The sequence below is a fragment of the Amphibalanus amphitrite genome, unplaced genomic scaffold, assembly GCF_019059575.1.
Source record: "Amphibalanus amphitrite isolate SeventyFive unplaced genomic scaffold, NRLGWU_Aamphi_draft 000097F_arrow, whole genome shotgun sequence".
Classification (NCBI taxonomy): domain Eukaryota; kingdom Metazoa; phylum Arthropoda; class Thecostraca; order Balanomorpha; family Balanidae; genus Amphibalanus; species Amphibalanus amphitrite.
In genome coordinates this window covers 448,703-461,999 of record NW_024881592.1, presented here as the reverse complement: position 1 = coordinate 461,999, position 13,297 = coordinate 448,703, and positions in this window count along the sequence as shown.

Here is a 13,297-nt window from a genome sequence, read left to right as displayed (position 1 = left end):
CAGCTACCAAAATTGATTGATAAACAACAAAAGATGATACTGAAACATGTGGCTTGGTTAGGTAAAGGTATTTCAATCTATTGAAAGAATTATTGAAAAAATAAACTGAGATATAAACAAAAGTATAAAAATATTCAACAGCCTGCGGAAGCGATGGTGATGGGAAGCGAAATATCAATTGTAATGGCCTTGGATATTTACCGTAAAATGATTATTCAGTATCTAAATAGAATTCGTGACGTCATTTCCAATAACAAATGAGCTAGGCGTTCTACCTTCGAGTATAATGAAAATAAACAAAAAATAAAAATGGATTTTCAAATGTCTGGAGTTCTTTTAAAAAAAAAATATTCATTTTTTCTGCCTCACATAATTTTACGATACGATTGTTTGTGAATATCATCTTTGAAGCGTTGAATTTAATGACGTAAACATAAGCTGAAACGGTATTACATGGGCCTGAGCGGTGTGCGCCTTGCATCTTTATTTTATTCACTTTTCAAAAGGATAATAATATCTTACGTCATTAGTTTAAAGGGCCTATTACGGGGAATCTTTTGGAATCATTACGGTTTTGGTCAAATTAAGATTTTTCATTGGTCAAACGATAATGACGTAATAAAACCATATTACCAAAACGTGAGCTGTGAATTTCGTTTGTCTTTTTTTGGGAGGCTCTCTCATAACAAAAGCACAGCATGGCACCACACGTGTAGGTAATCTGAAGAAGTTGATGCCATTTTTGAACTTGTAATTTTATTAGGAAAGTATTAGAGGTTGGTTGCTATTTTTACTAAATCGAAATTGTGTTGCACATAGGTACTAATAGCTCATACGAACATTCTGGATTGGGATTTCATACCTGGCAGAAGTGGATTGCTGGATTATTTTGAACAAAACTGACCTATTTGGCTTCCAGGTTTGATTTCCTAACATCTGTCCATAGGCGGCAGAACAGGGGGGGGGGGGGTGGCACCAGGGTACAGTGCCCCCATAGATTTTGACATTTTAACATTAGCCCTACTGGCGTTGCATGGAAAGAATGGGACCAAAATGAAAATCTGCAGTGCCCTGCTGCCACTGCATCTGTCTGTACTGTTTGTTCATTGAATTAAAGTGGCTGTAGCTTGTTGATAAGATTGTCATCAGTGCTGTCATGAAAAGTTACAATTGGTCACAAAAAGTAGCAATATGCATGTTCTTGGTTTATTTTAAATGTAGTACAAATGTTGTTTATTTAAATTCAAATTTAATGATGATACCTAATGATTACAAGTGGTCTTAACCAATAACCATGTCCACAAGTGATAATTCTCAATTGTATTGCACTGTAAGGTGTACAATTATGTAGGATAAGGGTTTCATTGGCTACATGTTGTCGTGAGATCCATACAGATCATAGGTCCTCCACAAATTTTTGCCCGCTGGATCCACAGAGATCACAGATCTGACCCCTAAATTTTGTCGAGAGATACATTCGGATCATAGATCCAACCCCTGAATTTTGTCGAGAGATCCACTCGGATCATAGATCCAACCCCTCTATTTTGTCGAGAGATCCACTGAGATCATAGATCCAGCTCTCGGATCCAAGCACATGTCTGCCTTCATTGATATAGGGTCAGATATGAGAAGACACTTCAGAAAAAGACACTTCGGAGTGAACGACTCGGCCTTCGAAAGCAGAATGGGAGAAAGGAGATCAACGAGTGATTGCATTTGCATTATCCTTCAATACAGTGTTCACCATTCATGTCTTATGCCATCTTGCTCTTTACTTTGCCTTGCCGTTATCTTTGGTTGCAATTACTGATTGTGACAGACAACAGCGGAAAACTTCACAACATAAACGAGTAACTGTCACTGAATTTGCTGCTAACGAGGCATTATCTGACAACATTGCCAAGTAATTGGCCCCCCTCAGCGATAAGTTTTGGTGAGATACTAACGTACCACCACCTGTGGAATATCAGACCACCATGCGAAATGCTGACGACATACAGTATTCGCCAATGACCATAAACCGAGAACATTGGATATTTCGTAAACAAAAACAGAACTAAGTGCCTTGTCCATTTCCAGGAAGCACTAATGGGAACCCACTGAGAAAAACACCGAAGCATCCGCTGCAACTGGCATTCTAGAAGCCACTGGCGGATCCGGAAAGGCGGTCTTGGACGCTGCCGGGGGCATGCCCCCCAAAACAGTTTCTCTAAATTGCAAAAACTTTTCGAATTTTGATTCCTTACGCACTGCTGTGCCGTTTAAAACAATTAAAACCTAATGAAAGCTGTTAAGTTTTCATTTTGTCCTCAAAAGAATGCAAATTTTCGTTTATTTCGGGCACTGCCGGGGGGGGGGGGAGGGCATTTACCCCAACTGCCTTTCCCTGGATCCGCCAGTGCCGGTCTCTATATTTTATTTTGTCATTCGCTAAAAAGCCCAAAAAAGAAATGAATTAAATACATAGTTTTATATTGCTCGTATTATCTCATATCCTGAATTACATTTCCGGTGCGATTATATGTGGTTCACTTCGCCATACATCAACTAACACAGGGGTTACAAACACAGGGGACTAGCTTCAACGAGCTTTCTTCAGTTGATGAAACCACGCTTATTTATGGGTTTATTGAGAGCAGCGTATGAATAGCGGCGAGATCAAATTCAGCATACCCCAGGCATATGACAACACTTCTAAACTGTCTCGAAAAAGCAGTGATGAGCTTCGGTGAAGTATGTGTCTTTTATTAATATCATTACACCGTTAATTGATTAGCCATTCATCGACACTTAACCAATAAAATCACAAGCTGTTGGGTGGATCTGTCAATAAATAGAGAATTGAAATATGCAATGGTAGCGAAAACAGTCAAGTACTTGTCATGTCTCTGTGAATTTTTCCTTGTGACTTTCAACTATGGTGCACTGCAAAGTGCCGTATCATCTGTCGCTGAAATGTTGTTGTTATTGTGCTTTAGAACACCTGCACCTCGCCACTGGGCTACATATGTCAGATGCCTGCATTGCTGACTGTGCTATATATCGATCTTTTGACATTGGTTATCATCACCTACACGTTACATGTTTCCGGGAACACCACACTCAATTTCGGACCTTATTGGTAGCAAAATGGGTGCGATATCATCGGAACTATGGGGTCAACTGACTCCGGCCAGCAATGCAAGCTCAGTTTCAGCCGGTCAACAGAGCTGGCATGCGCTTGCCATGATAAATGGCTGGTTTTCATGCCTTACCAATACACAACTGGCTGGTTTCGTGGGCACGTGGGCGCGCGCACGTGAGCGTTTACCGGCGAACCACCCGGACCATTTACAGGAACTGCCGGCAAACCGAGTCATGAAATCACTCAGAAACCAGGGGCATCGACCGACAATCGATTCGGTAGCCCAGCCCTCATGGCTTCTGCGAGATGGCCACCCGTGGGATGTGACCCATGCGTGCCTGCACGAGGCGCGTGGCGCTACTTGTGTCGCCTCCTGCCACTGCAGCCGCCAGCTGCTCCCGTGAACTGGTTTGTGCTGATTTCAGAGAAGTCACTGGAAGTGGCTTGGGTAATTTCAGCACACCCAAGCGGCTCGACGTGATGTGAGGCATTACCCAATACCCAGGGTCCTTTGGTGTCGCCGGCACCATGTGACGACTGCTCGTGCAACTCCGTCAAGACGGATATTCGCGCTTCGTACCACGGGTATCGAACGATAATTTGAGATAAATAAAGGCAAGACGATTTGTTGAACCGGACTGGTCACTAAGGTAACGTTTATTTGCTGGATTTGACGAATACGGACTACTCATTTCATCATTTCCCTGGGAAAGCTATCCACCATAGCGCTGGAAAACTTGGTACGTTCTTTGAGATCAGCAAACTGTGGAAGAGGTATACACTATACATACGGCATATGTAATGCGCTAATCATCCACATCGCTTTAACACTTAGGTAATTGATACAAAGCCGTATCTTAATTTTTGAGTCATGTTTAGGATGTGAGCACAGTATTCAATAAAATTATTGATCCATTTAGCATGTTAACACTGCATTTGTGAGAGCAACGGCCTCTGCTGTTCCGTTGTTAAAAATCAAGGACGCAGGCCGCTATGAGGAAGAAACAAAACAATAGAAAGTGAATGGGTAGACCCAGCTGGAAGGTAACTGTATCTCTGAATGGCGCAAGCAATTATTCTATGAGAGCCTTTGCATCACCATGGTAGCCAATATTCTACACTATTAAATTGTGTTTAAACATTCTGACATGTCTGGATAGATTAGGAAACATCAGCGTTAGCTGAGATTTTCGATCTGTTGAATCGTATTGGCAATGTCTCAGCGGTGCTAACAACTTTGGCCGGATGGCATATGTCTGCACTCTACAGGTCCACAGTTGGGTGGATTGGAGTTGTCAGCAGACCTGGGTTCATGCTCAGATACAGTGTCCCCGCCCGGGCATTTCACATAGCCAGCTGCTTTCAAGCACTGCCGAGCCCGACATTTCCATGTCCTGGAATATCCAACATGGTAGTCGGCTTAGGTTCTCCTCCCCAAATCACTTACGTGCCTTTCATGCAAATGAAGTGGATCCAATGCAAATCTGACCAATGTATTTATAGCGAATAAGTGCATGCAATGTCTGCTTTTGGCTTAAGCCTTCACTAGTGCATGGGAGAACAGCGTCTAGCATCAGAGGCACATCCGCACCAGTAGCTCAGAGGAATGTATGCCAACGGTTCCGACCAGGATTGGCCCGCAATCCGTGAGGGGCGATTTTCGTCCGCCGCAGACCACCTTCATATTTCCCGGCGCCGGTTCCAAATACCCGTGCGGTCCCCGTATCGTGTGCTTCGGTCACGATCCACGCTCAACCGCCCGCGGTAATTCGGCCACTATTGTTGGACTCCGGGAAACGCCCCGAAGTTCAGACACTCGGCACTCTTACGCGGCGCCATACGGTGAAGAATCGTCAGTCAGTTGACAGGCATGTTACGGGCACCGAGTGATATGCCTGAGTGTCATCTGCGCAGATGCTGTGCTCTATGACATGTCTGTGTCCTGTGTCGTGCCCTAAGCCGTGTGGCATGAATGTGCACTGTAACTTGTTTGTATTCCGGTACAGTTTTCTACCTGATCTGTGACTTTCACTTAGCCCTGTGCTCTATGCAATAACATGCACCATGTGTTGTGTGCTCTGTGACAAACACTTGTGCTCTGTAACATACCTTTGCTCGGTAATGCGCCTCTGTTCTGGATATTATCATCATAAATGCCACCAACTACATATGCATCAATGGTCATAATATATGACTTCAAGGTCACGTTACCTTGTTGCAGTCACCCAACTTTAACCCGGCAGGCGGTGGGCCTCCCGGCCACCTTCCGCGCGGGGGGGGGGGGGGCATTTTTTGCCCCCCCCGTATCTCCGAAACTACTGGACGGATCCGGAAAATTCAAACGGCGTTCGATAGCCCTGTCAAATTTGTCGAAAGAAACCAAATTTCATTGAACTCGGGGTCACTGATGACGTCACAGGTCAGGTCAAAGATAAAATGTTTCACCGTTCACGGGGCTTCTAGGGAAAGCGCTATAACACCGAGTAAAACGCATTTTGTCGAAAATCAGCGATAAGGCGTCAGTTGTCTAGTACATATGTTGCTATCAGAGGTCAATGGTCATACCATGTCAGGTCACAAGTCAGGTCACCAAAGGTCACCAAGGGTCACCACATGAGCCCAACTTTACTAAGGTTGTGCGATGCATGTTTTATGGCCAGTTTTTCATTTCCAACTCAATGGTGTTGGTTATAAGACCATCAGGTACAGTTTAGGTCACTTTCTGGTGGAGGTCAGGTCAAGGTCCTCTCCGTGGCAGAGTGGATAAAAGCGCCGGAGTTCGACGCTTATCCGGAAGTGAGAGCCCGGTTCAAGCCCCGGTGCGGGCGGCTACATTTAGCTCCTACGTGTAATGGCGTGCGTGTCTGTGGCAGGGGCCGCACAGAAGCCAGGTAACGTGAGTGAGCGGAGGGGACCGTGTCCAGTCGTTAGGGCACGTTAAACGTTCGGACAAAATTCTGCCATACAACTGGAATTGCGCGATCGGGTGGTGGGGTCAGGGTCAGCACAACAAGCTATGCTTAGTGCGGGCTCTGATTCCTCAAATCCACCCATTCAGCCATTCGGACTAAATTTATAAGAAAAAAAGGTCAGGTCAAAAAAGGTCAAATTTCAAAGTTGATATTTTTGCATAAAATGGGTATTGATTCGATGCAGCTCGTCCGGGGAGTCTAATGGTGGTCTTTGTTTTGCGCTACAAGGTCTAGAATTGCTAAAAATTGAGCTCGAAAATTTGACGTCATCAATTTTGAACAGTTTTTTTCGCTATAACTTGGCCAAAAAAGAGGTATCGATCTCAAATTTGGGATGTAGATAGAAGGTGGTAGGGACTATCACACATATTCTGTTTTTTTCGAAATTCAAAAATCTTTCTGGATTTTTCGGCTATTATATTCAAAAAATCTATTTTTTGATTGTAAGGGATCAAAATCAAAAAAATCCGAAAAACCGAAATAGCAGTTTTGTAGTTCTTTTGATTCCACACCTTTTATGTCTGAAACATTTTTCTGTATCTCTAAAGCTGTAGGCCTGACAGCTCTTCCCGCGAAACCTTTTTTTTTTGAGTCGAAAATGGCAGAAATGATGTCACTCTGACGTCAATAGCGGCCAACCTATCATAGCCTTTGGAAAAAAATTGGTCAGCATGTGCGCTAGCTACTCTCGGGAGGGTACTGAAAGTTTGGTGACGATTGGCGCAGCGGTTCTCGAGATATATCGAAAAAAAACTAAGGGGGGGGCAAAAAAATGCCCCCACCGCCTGGAAGGTTAATGATCTCAACTGGCCTTTTAGTATCTTTTAGTAGGGGAGAGTGGGGAAAGATACCCAGGGTTTACTATGTCATATATTATTCGAAAATGACGATCGGAAAGCAAAAACTTCGAGTTTCAACGGAAGCCGACATCATTTTTCTCCAAAAATATCACACTTTCGCGCCTGAAATATGATAACTTTTTTTGCTATTAAGCATTTTCCTGAAGAAGTGAAAGGGGGCATCTTACCCCACAGGGTGGGAAAGACGCCCCCTGGCGTTGGGAAAGATGCCCCCTGCACTATAAGTGACATAAATGGGCACGTGAATTGCCTGAACGAATCAGTAGTCCCTTCGAGCCTGCAGTAGACATCAAACGTCATCGTAAGGGCCCTCAAAAGTATAGTCGTAAGGGGCTTCAGAGGTCATCATTAGGGCCATCATAGTCCAGCGCGGCCAAACAAGCCTCCGTGGTGGCGTTCGGAGACCACTGTGGGGCCCTTATAGGTCTTCATGATGCTTGAGGGCCCTCAAGCCCATCGTGAGGACCCCAGATGCCAGCGCGGCCCGTGGAGCCAGCGTGGGAGCCCTCAAAGAATGTCGTGAGGGGCCCTGAAGCCAATAATGGGGTCCACAGAGGCCGTCGTGAAGGCTCAGAGTCGGATGCCGCCCCAAAAGTCGCTGTGTGGGCCGAGAGACCGGCATGAGGAGCACCCGACCGTACTGGACTCTCAATAGTCCCAGATCGGCTTTTGTCTCTCATCACAAGTATGTAATGAATGATTTGACGGGCTGCTTGAAGGACAGCCTACGGATTTAGGGGGGGGGGGCGTCTTTCCCCATCAGGACAGGGGGCATCTTACCCCAAGGTACCGAAGTAACATTAAATCAGTACAATTTGTTAGCGTAAAACTACACCCTGAAACAAACTGTTTGGGACACAGTACACGCATGTTAATGTATCACGACTATAACAAGGGACGCAAAAATTATCTATCTTCTTTGATATTTACAATGTTTTGACACCAAAATATTTTTTAAAAGCAGCAAATAAAAAACATGCAATCACCAGCCAGCCGCTGCCCAAATGAGCTTTGTAAATTTTTTGTGCAGTTAACAAGGCAGGCTTCCGCTTTACGTTATGAACATTAACTTCCAGGTTTGATTCATTGTTTCGCCGCTAGAGGGGGTGGGGCGTCTTTCCCACCCTGGGCATCTTACCCCACTCTCCCCTATCTCACAAGTCACAACTAGGCATGTAGTGTAACTCAGTTGTAATGAACTAATGATTTCGAATTATGAGCACATTTGAAGTTTGAAGAGAAGGTTTTGGCAGCCAGCGATGATCACGCGTTCTCGCGTTCTCAGCATAGTGCACCAGCTGCGGCAGCCCATAACTGATGCAGAAATGCACCTCGACCCGCGAGCAGAGCTTAAGCTCGTTTTGGGAAGATTTAATTTCATGATTTAATGCCTTCTGCGAGTCTTCTGCAACCTCAGAAACAATTTCGTGCACTGCTGGCTGTTCTGTTCAACAGGGAATAAACTCCACCTGTTTCAAAGTGAGTGGTTTGGCTTTTAAAACTACGGCTTGATTTGATGATGTGACTTACATGCTGTAGCGTGATACTGTCTTTTACTTAGCCGTTCTCGCGATTTACTATGATGACATTGTCGTTCCTTTGAACTATGCTAATTCACAGGTCCTTGTTTATGTCCTGGAAGGAAGACTTCCAGTGTTTTGGGCATTTCTATAGTACACGAAAACTGCACTGTAGTGGATAGTGCGTGTTAGTGCATGCTATGCGAGCGTTTGATGAGGCATGCCACGCTGTTCGCTGGTCGACGAAAAACCACGGCCTCATGAATAAAGAAAGTAATTGCGGAAAACTTAAAACGAGGTGAATAACCAGCAAAACAAAAATGTTTTCACATGCATATTACATATCGAATATAGCTAGTTTGTTTGACGGTCAAGTGGTGTTTGCTGGTATTTCAGTACACTGTAAACTCATTTTGACAAGGGGTTGTCGTACAACGACGAGCGTTTGTCAAAAATACTAATGAAGGTTATGTCGAACGACGAATAGCTTGTCTTAGTTGGTTGAATCAACGGGGCAAATATAAGTATCAGCCCCAACACCTAGTCAACCATTCATACAATTGACGAGGATTATGGAGGCTTTTGTGAAAACTACCAGGAGCTTATTCGTAATATGGAACATAGATTTGCTTATGATTTGTAATTTATATTCTTGTCGAAAGAACCAGCTACACCTTTGCAACAATACTGATACATACTTATGTAATCTATGTCCTTGTCGAAGGTATCAGCTACACCTTTGCAACACGGACTTAGTTACGCTAGTTAGACGTGTTAGTAGTAACATACACAAAGCTGTTACTTGTTATATAGGTGGCGCCAAAAACGTTTCCGGCCGTTTGATTTTGAAAGAGTTTCAGTTGCGCACCAACCGCCGTGCAGTGAAGTGGCCTCCTGCGCAGTTCCGTGGAAACGGTAGGTAATAACAGTGTTCGGTCTTTTTTGTCATTTTTTAATGAAATGTATGTCTATCAACTGGTATATGCAGATTGAATCAGAGAAATTTGCTAAATAAGTGCGTGATGTATGGAAGTAAGCACAATTGTTCGGCAAGGCCATATTGTTCTGCTTATGCTAGCGATGCTTTCTTTTAGGCTTTCATCAGGAGCGAAAGCTCAAGCTTGCAAGCAAGGGTCGCTACACTGAAGACAGCAAGCTGCAGAAACTCAAGAAGTCTGAAAATGAAAAAGCACCTGAATTCCAAGGGGTAATGAATTTGAATGCCCCTTATATTCGAATGGGTTTGTCCCTTAAAATTCGTGTTCCGCAGACTTAGAAATAGAATATTTCCGAATCAAGGCATTCCTCGATGTTGCGAGTCCCCAAACCGGTTATTGCGAGCCAGGGAACCCAAGTTGACTATCTTAACTCAAAACTAATGCATGTAAACGTGGGATTCTACAGTGTGAGTGCTAACGCTCATTGCCTTTTCGCATGCGTCATTGCCCTTGGGTCATCAGTGTCATCACCATTGTGTGTGTAATGTGTATGTACCATTTTAAATACATGACCTACTTCCAGATAATGCTGTTTTGCTGTAATAATGAGACTGCAGAGCGGCGACCTGCGATTTGTGGAGAAAACTGACGAATACAAGGGAGGTCTTTGTAAAAGGTTACAAGCCTGAGACTAGTAGATTGCTTACAAGCACAGGTTTGCTGCACGTAGACATTCTATGGTAACTAAGATTTGCATTGATTTGACTTAACAAGTACACGGCTCAGCCCTGTTAAATGCAAACATGCGCAGGTCTTTACCTAGTAGCCGCATGATTATAACTAGGAATATAGTCGTTCATCACAACAATGACAAAGCAAACTTCGGTAGCTAGTCTAACGAGCTACATATGAGTGGGTTGTAAGAACAACTACCATGACAAGCAATAGGGTTGTTCGATGACATGGCAAAGGGTGCGGGGATTTGCGCTAAATAATTTTCCTTGTAAAACCAACAAACGTTTGTTGAAATGAGTTTACAGTGTAGTGTGTTATTGTGTAAAAGGAAATACAGAGAGGGATATCATCATCAATGTAAGAAGTCCTTCTATCGTCCTTTTGATTTGGACTCATGACAGTGGTAACTGTTTTGTGCCTTAAATGCAGTTGAAATTTGTTTTGTAGAACATTGAAGCATTTTCAGACGCCCCATAGGTTACCATGGTGGGAAAAGAATCTTAACAAGGTCGTGTTTTATCTAAATTTCATACACTGTAAACTCATTTCAACAAACGTTTGTTACTTTTACAAGGAAAATTATTTAGCGCAAATCCCCGCACCCTTTGCCATGTCATCGAACGACCCTATTGTTTGTCATGGTAGTTTTTCTTACAACCCACTCACATGTAGTTCGTTAGACTAGCTACCAAAGTTTGCTTTGTCATTGTTGTGTGAACGACTGTTTTCCTAGTTATAATCATGCGGCTACCAGGTAAAGAACTGCGCATGTTTGCATTTAACAGGGCTGAGCCGTGTACTTGTTAAGTCAAATCAATGCAAATCTTAGTTAGCATAGTAATGTCTACGTGCAGCAAACCTGTACTTGTAAGCAATCTACTAGTCTCAGGTTTGTAACGTTTTACAAAGACCTCCCTTGTATTCGTCAGTTTTCTCCACAAATCGCAGGTCGCCGCTCTGCAGTCTCATTATTACAGCAAAACAGCATTACTGAAAGTAGGTCATGTATTTAAAATGGTACATACACATTACACAAACAATGGTGATAACACTCATGACCCAAGGGGCAAGGGCAATAACGCATGCGAAAAAGCAATGAGCGTCATCACTTACCGAGTACACTGTACCCATTCAAATCTAAGAGGCATTCAAATTCATTAGCCCCTTGGAATTCAGGTGCTTTTTCATTTTTAGAATTCTTGAGTTTCTGCAGTTTGCTGTCTTCAGTGTAGCGACCCTTGCTTGCAAGCTGGAGCTTTCGCTCCATGAAAGCCTGAAAGAAAGCATCGCTATATTATGGCATATGCAGAACAATATGGCCTGGAGCAGAACACATTGTGCTTGCTTCCATACATCACGCACTTATTTAGCAAATTTCTCTGATTCAATCTGCATTACTATCAGTTGAAAGACATACATTTCATTAAAAAATGACAAAAACGACCGAACACTGTTATCACCTACCATTTTCACGGAAGTGCGCAGGAGGCCACATCACTGCACGGCGGTTGGCGCGCAACTGAAACTTTCAAAATGAAACGGCCGGAAACGTTTTTGGCGCCACCTATATAACAAGTAACAGCTTTGTATATGTTACTACTAACACGTCTAACTAGCGTAACTAAAGGCCGCCGTCCACTGCGACGGAATTCCGTCCGGAGTCCGTCCGGAATGTCGCCGCACGCTGGCCGCATCCGGTCCGGATGCGGTCCGGATGCGGAGAGCTAATAAATGTTTCCTATCACTTATTACCAAATAAAATATTGCAAGTAACCAGCAGCGAATACTCTTGCCATTCTAAGGAAATAATTTTTACTTACTTCATGATGATGGAGTTCCAATTCTTCGTACAATTCACAATGTTTGCCTCCGATACGGCCCCAAACCACGTCTGTTCCGGACGTTCCGGATGCGTTTTCCGCAGAAAAGTTCAACGCGTCGGACATCACTCTTCCGTCTCCGTAGCAACCGCATCCGAAACGCATGCGGAGAGCTGACGGAAAATCAACAGCTGATTGCCGTTCGGATGCGGTCCGGACGGAGCGCACACGATTTCCGTACGGACCGGATGCGCCCATAGGGTTCTGTGTTAAATTCCGTACGGACCGCACGCGTTCCGCACAGTGGACGGCGGCCTCAAGTCCGTGTTGCAAAGGTGTAGCCGATACCTTTGACAAGGACATAGATTACATAAGTATGTATCAGTATTGTTGCAATGGTGTAGCTGGTTCTTTCGACAAGGATATAAATTACAAATCATAAGCAAATCTATGTTCCATATTACGAATAAGACCCTGGTAGTTTTCACAATAGCCTCCATAATCCTCGTCAATTTTATGAATGGTCGACTGGGTGCTGGGGTTGATACTAATATTTGCCCTGTTGATTCAACCAACTATGACAAGATATTCGTCGTTCGAGATAACCTTTATTAGTATTTTTGACAAACGCTCGTCGTTGTACGACAACCCCTTGTCAAAATGAGTTTACAGTGTACTGTTGCTGAGAGGGTCGGATTGCTTTCATTTCCTCGTTTTTTATCATTAAATAGGTTGGTAAAGGAAATAGTTCACTTTTAACATGGGGTTTTGAACTGGAATGGCAGTTTTATAGCTTGAGCTGAGACTAGCACAAATCAGAAGCTTTTACGGCCCAACGATCACCCTAGACGAAGATATTCCATTTCTCGTTCCAAAAATTGTGTTTTGCAGAGGAATGCGTGCCTTGCTGAGGAATGCAGCCACGTCATCGTCAGCCAATCAGCATGCTGCTTAGAGCCAATGAGTTTGTACTACGCAATATGATTGGTCATGCGTAAGAAGTTACCGTGTCAAACAATATTTTATATAGAATATTGTTCTTCCTATATTAAAATATAGAAAATAATATTTTCTATAAATATGTTTTATTTTCTTTGCTGATCATTTTCAGCATAAAAATCATAAATCCATTGCAAAAAAGTTCGGGAGAGTGAATTATTCCCTTTCACGAAAAAATTGGCCTGCAATATGTTAATATCATTATAATTGGGTTAATTACTTTGCACCTACCCTTATACTTATGTATATGACCCTAACTCAAAATGCCATTGGACTGTTTTTTTTTTTCAAGACCCTATGCAGCCATAATGACGAATCTAAGCATA